The 7,362-nt window shown below is 35.2% G+C and overlaps 1 protein-coding gene across 3 annotated transcripts in view; it reads right to left on the bottom strand.

The window, feature by feature from the left end:
• fam135b (family with sequence similarity 135 member B) overlaps positions 1-7,145 on the bottom strand; it is a 75,843-nt gene extending 68,698 nt beyond the window's left edge. The window contains exon 1 of one of the 3 annotated variants that reach the window (XM_001343070.10): positions 6,898-7,145. The gene's annotated coding sequence lies outside the window, so the exon portion shown is untranslated. Of the gene's footprint in view, positions 1-897; positions 1,833-6,671; positions 6,818-6,897 lie in introns of those variants that run through there. The other 2 variants (XM_068217718.2, XM_009301217.5) reach the window with 2 other exon arrangements.
• Between the last annotated feature and the right edge of the window lie 217 nt (positions 7,146-7,362).

The raw sequence follows: 7,362 nt of genomic DNA, 5'->3' as shown, positions 1-7,362 counted from the left end.
ATACTCATTTTATGTATTATATTAAACTATAATTTTTTTTGTTTTATTGTTCTTATAAACTTAAAAGCTTCTATTTTATTACGAAACTTATTTTGTAACCACTATTCCTTACCTACTAAACCTTTAATATCACCTAATCTAAAATTGGACACCTGTCTTTTTTAAAATAAGACCAAACTTAAATCTTTGCACCAAAGCGTTAAAGATTGGCAGTCATTTAAGCTGAACATAATTTTCATGTCTGTGTTCAAAAAATGGCGGCAACAGTTAAGGGGTTAAAGTAAACAATGTGACACCGTGAAATAAACGATGGAGCAAACTTTAAAATGATAAACTTTTTATTTTGTCCATACAAATTATAATCATATTGCACAGGATATTGCATAGTAGTCAAACGTATTCATTCATTCATTCATTCATTTTCCTTCTGCTTAGTCCCTTATTTATAAGAGGTCAACACAGCGGAATGAACTGCCAACTATTCCAGCATATGTTTTATGCAGCGGATGCCCTTCCAGCTGCAACCCAGTACTGGGAAACACCCATACACTCGCACTTACACACGCACTAATTTAGTTAATGTGTTTGGACTATGGGGGAAACCGGAACACCCAGAGAAAACCCACGCCAACACGGAGAGAACATGCAAACTCCACACAGAAATGCCAACTGACCCAGCTGGGACTTGAACCAGCAACCTTCTTGCTGTGAGGTGACAGTGCTAACCATTAAGCCACCGTGCCACCCATTAAAATGTACTATATAAATAAAATGAATCGCTGCATATCAATATCAGAATGTCATTGATGCTGCCGTGGCCTCTGTATAAACAGGAATGCCCCTTTGAGAAAGGCAAGTGAAAAGTCTGAAGTGAATGCAAGAAAGCGCATGACTCACCAAATGACTTTCTGCGTGTGCTTATAGATGGATTTCAGCCATGACTCAAATGAGGGGTGAAGGCGATGTCCGCTGGCACACATCCTGTCTAACGGCTTAGTGCAAATGAGGGCAGCTTGGAGACGAAGCATACAGTTGAAGGCAAAATTATTAACCCTCCTCTGAAATCTGTGGATGGTTGGAAAGATGATGTGTAGACAATAAATAGATGAATGGACAAATAGATAGATACATAAAAGTATGGATAGACAGACAGACAGATGGATGGATGGATGGACGGCCAGACAGACAGATGGATGGATGGATGGATGGATTGACAATAAATAGATGGATGGATAGATAGAGATATATAGATAAATTGATTGAGAGATATATAGATGTATGGATGGATAGACAATAACTAGATGGATGGATGGATGAATGGATGGATGGATGGATGGATGGATGGATGGATGGATGGACTTAAAGATGGATGGACGGATGGACACAGACAAATGGATAGACAATGATAGATAAACAATTACAGGATGGATGGACGGTTTAATGGATAGTTTGATAGATGGATGGATGGATGGATATAAAGATGGATGGGTGGATGAACAAATGAATGGATAGACATAAACAATTGCAAGATGGATGGACGGTTTGATGAACAAACAGATGGATTGATGGATAGATGGATAGACGGATAGACTAATGGATTGATGGACAGATAAAAGGATGAACGGACAGACGGTGAGCTGGTTCTTTGGCTCATTATAGCAAGATGGATTCTGATTGGCTGTCAAGAACGCACTTTCGGCAGTTGCCAGAAGTCACTGATTTGGATGGATGGATGTAGGGATGGATGGACAAGAATTGATAGACAATAAATAGATGGATGGACGGCTAGATGGATAAATATATGTATGGATGGATGGATGGATGGACAATAACTAGATGGATGGTCGGATTGATAGATGGATGGATGGATGGAAATAAAAATAGATGGACGGATGGGTGAACAAATGATTGGATAGACAATGATAGATAGACAATTACAAGATGAATGGACAGTTTGATGGACAGACAGACAAAGACAGACATTAGATAGATAGATAGATAGATAGATAGATAGATAGATAGATAGATAGATAGATAGATAGATAGATAGATAGATAGATAGATAGATAGATAGATAGATAGATAGATAGATAGATAGATAGATAGATAGATAGATAGATAGATGATTTAGAGAATAGACGAATAGAGAAATGGATAGATGGATAATTTGCATGTGTTTTGCAGCAGTGCTGTATTCATCATCTCTTTGTCCTAGAGACAGTAGGACAGTGGTTCCAGTAAAAGATTTATTTAGCATTCGTCTGAGTTTGACCCTGCTGGAACAATGGGATCATGAAAAGAGATTACCGTGATCACATGAGAGAGAGTCACAGGACCGCATGAGACCAGTCTGAGGACAAACTGTTACAAATCCACTCATAGAGACCCCAGAAAACCTGACAACATACACACACACACACACACACACACACACACACACACGCACGCACGCACGCACACACACACACACACACACACACACACACACACACACACACACACACACACACACACACACATGCTGTCTGATGGGGTTTACACACAGAGCTCCTCACATTACAGCATTCAAGCCTGACTCAGATGTTGATGTTTAAAAACATCATCAGTAGTCACACAGGGAGGAATAATGCAGATATCAAATATCAAATGATGAAGAGATGATTTGAGCTTCACTGTGTCTTACTCTCAACTGATGTGACACAACAGGTTCAAGGGCTGTTGTTTTTTTGTCTGCTGCTTTAAAGGGACAGCTCTCCCAAAATTGAAAATTCTGTAATCATTTACTTGAGTTTTTTTCTTCTTCTGTTGAATTAAATTGGTTAGTTTTTCCAATGCATTTATGCACTTTTGAAAGCTTCAAAATAAAAGTCACTATCCAACACCACAACATGGAAGAGCCAGGATTAGATGTAAAACTATGACTGTGTTTGTAAGACAGAAAAAAAGTCATATACTCCAAGAAGGGAGAATAAATTATGGGGTCATTTTCATTTTTGGGTGAACTATTTCTTTAAGTTCTCAGGTGTGAATGGGCCTTTAGGGGCTGTTTGATGTTTATTATGCATTTCTTAGCAAAAGTACTTGACAAATGAAATTTAACTGGGGGTGGAGATGAAGTTAACCATCAAGAAATTTCTATTTTCTTGGATGTTTTGAGCAAACAACATGGTAGATCATTTTTGCTGGTCACTTACAATAATTTAACCATGCAGCTAAAAGCAAGTTGTCTTCCTATGCTGACAATGAAATGAGGAATCAATAAAGACTTTTATTTATTTATTCTTTTCCTGTTGATTTATAGTTTTCATCTGTTTAAGGCATCAAACTGCTCAAAAATTGGGATTTTAAAAACTTAAAAAAAATCTTTTTAAGGCATTAAACTACTCAAGTGTGATTACATGTTAAGGCATCAAGTTGCTTTAATTGTAATCGATTTATTTTCATCTTTTTAAAGCTCAAACTGCTCAAAATTTCTGAATAAAAAAAACAAGTTTTTCATCTTTTTGATGAAAAATTTTGATTAATTTTTTAAAGGCATCAAACTATTTAAAATTGGGATTTAAATTAAAAAGATATATTTTTAAGGAATCAAACTACTCAAAAAAGTGTGATTTTAAAAAGCTAAATTTTCATCTTTCTGATGAAAAAACTGTGATAAAGTTTAAAGCATCAAACTGCTCAAAAAGTGTGATTACATTTGTTAAGGCATCAAATTGCTTAAATTGTAATCGATTTTTTCATCTTTTTTTAAGCATCAAACTGCTCAAAAAGTGTGATTAAAAAACGATTAAAAATATTTTTTTTAAGTCGTTAGACTACTTAAAATTGGGATTTAAATTAAAAATATGTATTTTTAAGGCATCAAACTACTCAAAAATTAGATTTATTTTGTTTTTATTTTTAAGGCATCAAACTGCTTAAAACGTGATCAAAAATGTAAGGCATCAAACTACTCAAAAATTGTGATTTTAAAAAGCTAAATTTTCATCTTTGTTGATGAAATTTTTAAAATAAAATTTAAGGTATCAAGTTGCTTAAAAATGTAAAAAAAATCGTCTTTTTAAGGCATCAAATTGCCTAAAAATTGTAACAATTAAAAAAAAAAAATCTTTTTAAGGCATCAAACTGCTTAAAAGGTCTAATAAAAAAAAATTATGGCATCAAACTACTCAAAAATTGTGATTTAAAAAAACTAATTTTTCATCTTTTTTGGGCATCAACAAAAATCATCTTTTCTCACCAAAGCTCAATTGGAAATGCTAAAAATAAATTATAGTTTGACAATTTAAAATCACTGCTTTTTAAAAAGAATATATTTAAATTGTATAATTTATTAATGTGATTCAAAGTTGATTTCATTGTCAAATGATCATTCAGGTATAATTATAATCATTATTTTTTTTAAAAAAATCCATATTCTATACCTTTATAATCTATAATATGGCGATGTGCAGCATTCAAAATATTAAACAATTCTAAAGTCAAAATCCATTATCAATCAGAAAACGAAGAACTTAATCTTCTATATTGATCTTATTCTAGATCATCTTCAATGACTAAATCTTTTTTTACCTACAAAATTCCCTCAAGACATTTTGCCTAAAGCAGTGTGGACAAACCTGTCTGATCAGAAGTGTGCTGTAAAATCTGCTGTTTCACATCTGTAACAGTGTGCTGGCATCTAGGGTATTTCTAGTCCCCCGGCAAGCCCAGGCCACATGCGTTAAACACATCAAAAAATGCTCAGGCCCCTGCAGGACTCGGAGGTTTGCTTTTAAATGTCACCATCTATAAAGCTATGGCAGCTATTAGCAAGTTTTTCTGTATTTACCAGATGTATGTTTGAGTAAAATATGAATATTTATTTGATTTTGATTTGATAACATGTCTTCCACCGTCTTAGCACAGTCGCCTTAAAGCAAGAAGGTCTCTGGTTCGAGTTTGAGCTGGACAAGTTGGCATTTCTGTGTGGAGTTTGCATGTTCTCCTTGTGTTGGAGTGGGTTTCCTTTAGGTGCTTTTCAAAGTCCGAAGACATGCGCTACTTAAAGAGATACAGTATTCTACCCAAAAATTTTTAATTCTGTCATCATTTACTCACCATTTCCTTGTTTCAAACCATTATGAGCTTCTTTTTTTCTGTAGAACACAGAAGAAGTTATTTTGAAAAATGTTGGAAACCTGTTGGAAAAGTGTTTTTCTTACTATGGAAGTCAATGGTTACAGGTTTTCAGCTTTCTTCAAGATATCTTATCTTGCATTCAACAGAAAATATAAACACGTAAAGGTTTGGAACCACTTGAGGTGAGTAAATTTTATACTAGATTTGTATATTTATGTAATGTTATAGAATTAAAACCTTGCTTAAAAAATCATTTGAACGTATTTGGAAAAAAACCCAAAAAAAATGTAATTTTTTTGTCATTTTTATGCTCTAAACATTTTTACATTTCAGTATTTTAAACTTTAAAGAAATGTCATCATTGGTCAATAAATCAAAATAGGGCTGCACAAAATTAGAACAATCTGATTTTGCAATATTTTATTTTTCTGCAGTAAATATTGAGATATTAATAGAGTTTCACAAGAATAGCACTATTTGATGGTTTTCTGGGGAGTCTAACAGTATTCAGGGACAGAAACTGCATAATTACAATGCAAAAAAAATGCTCTTCTTACTTTGTTTTGTCTTGTTTCTAGTCCAAATATAAAAATATATATAAATAATAATAAAAAAAAATTCTAGACCAAGTAAAATTAGTTAATTTTCACTGTCAGAAAAATAAGTGAAAATTAAGAGTTTTAAGGAAATAATCTTGTTTTTGTTTTATAATGTAGATATTTGGACTAGAAACAAGAAACAAGACAAGATTTCTACTGTTTTTTTTTTTGTTTTGTTTTTTTTTTGCATTAATCATATAAATTCTTTGATATTCTTAAATGCAGTGATTAAATACAAATCTGTAGCTCCTGGCCAACTGTAATTTAGACTGAACATTGCATATATATGTGTATATATATATCCACTATATATATATATATTGCGGAAGCGCACATTGCGATATTGATGCTGAAATGTTATATTGTACAGCCCTAGACCAAAACCAAAATTGTTCTAAAGAAAATTTCAAAATGTCTTCATAATCATTTGCAATTATCCCTCGTGCTCAATTTATAGTCCAGATTATTCCAGATTTTCACACCGGCCTGTAAATGCCAGCCTAAGTCAAATGGCATGAGCTGAATTTACATGGGCCGTCATTTCAAAAATGACATCCGCAGTCCAGCTCGCCAAATCCTTCACATTTACTGACCTTCACCAAAAAAAACACCATTTAGATCAGTAGATATTTGGCATCTCCATTAAGAAAAAAAAAATCCCTACAAATGCACCAACACACACAAACAAAGGAGTAAATCCAGTGTAAAACTGCAATGTGCTTCATTAAGTTTGTGGAGTCTTTATCCACCAGTTCAGTCCAGCTATAGAGATGTTTACACTCAACCCCAAAGCTTTTTTCCTCTCAGCATACCATAAACATGCGTCACATAACCAACAAATGACTCACACAGGTTAACACTGAACTATTTCTGACCTCTGGAACCACACGTTAGCTCTCTCTGCAACCAAATTAGTGTAACCGAAATCGAATCATCCGGCACACAACGTACCGTCCACATCAATGTCACAAGCCTGTTGTGTAGAAATGCGATGAAGCCAGATGGCCGGCGCGTTGCGTTTGGCAGAATATGCACCCAATATGTTCCTGACAGGGATTTGCTGTGCGCCGGGAGATTTTCCCTGCCAGCGTTTAAGACTGTAGTCAATAAGAAAAGCCTCAATGCAGTACAACAAAGAACACAGATAAATGAAGAGAGTAACCGTCCATCAGCTTACCTGCCAGAGCGATGCTCCGGAGACGTGATCCGCGCGCCCGCTGTGATCCTATGTCATTAAGTTGAGAGGCAGGGTGTGTGTGTGTGAGTTAGTGTGAGTGTGGCAGCTCACAGTGTTGACATGAGCGGCTCACGGCGGCGGCTGATGCTGCTGGTACTGATGCTGTTGTTGCCATGGCGATCATTCAGGTTCTGTGTGCTGCGGCAGCGCGCTTGCGTTCTCCCTCCTCCAGAGATGATGCTCAATCTGCCTGAGTACTGCCGCTGCACCACTCTCTCTCTCTCTCTCTGATTATGCTCTCTGTGTTGTCACATGCACTATGCTTGCGGGTTTACAGTGCATACGGGTTTACATGCGCACTGAAAAAAAGCGACTCATTGGATTTACTACATTCTTTTCAAGGTTAACTGTTTGCAAACAATTTCGATGGTGCTGAATTTAAATACACAAACTAAGTTGAACATT

Source organism: Danio rerio, chromosome 19 (genome assembly GCF_049306965.1).
Source record: "Danio rerio strain Tuebingen ecotype United States chromosome 19, GRCz12tu, whole genome shotgun sequence".
NCBI classification, from domain to species: Eukaryota; Metazoa; Chordata; class Actinopteri; order Cypriniformes; family Danionidae; genus Danio; species Danio rerio.
The sequence above is the reverse complement of the archived record's forward strand: the minus strand, read 5'-3'. Positions and strand labels throughout refer to the sequence as shown.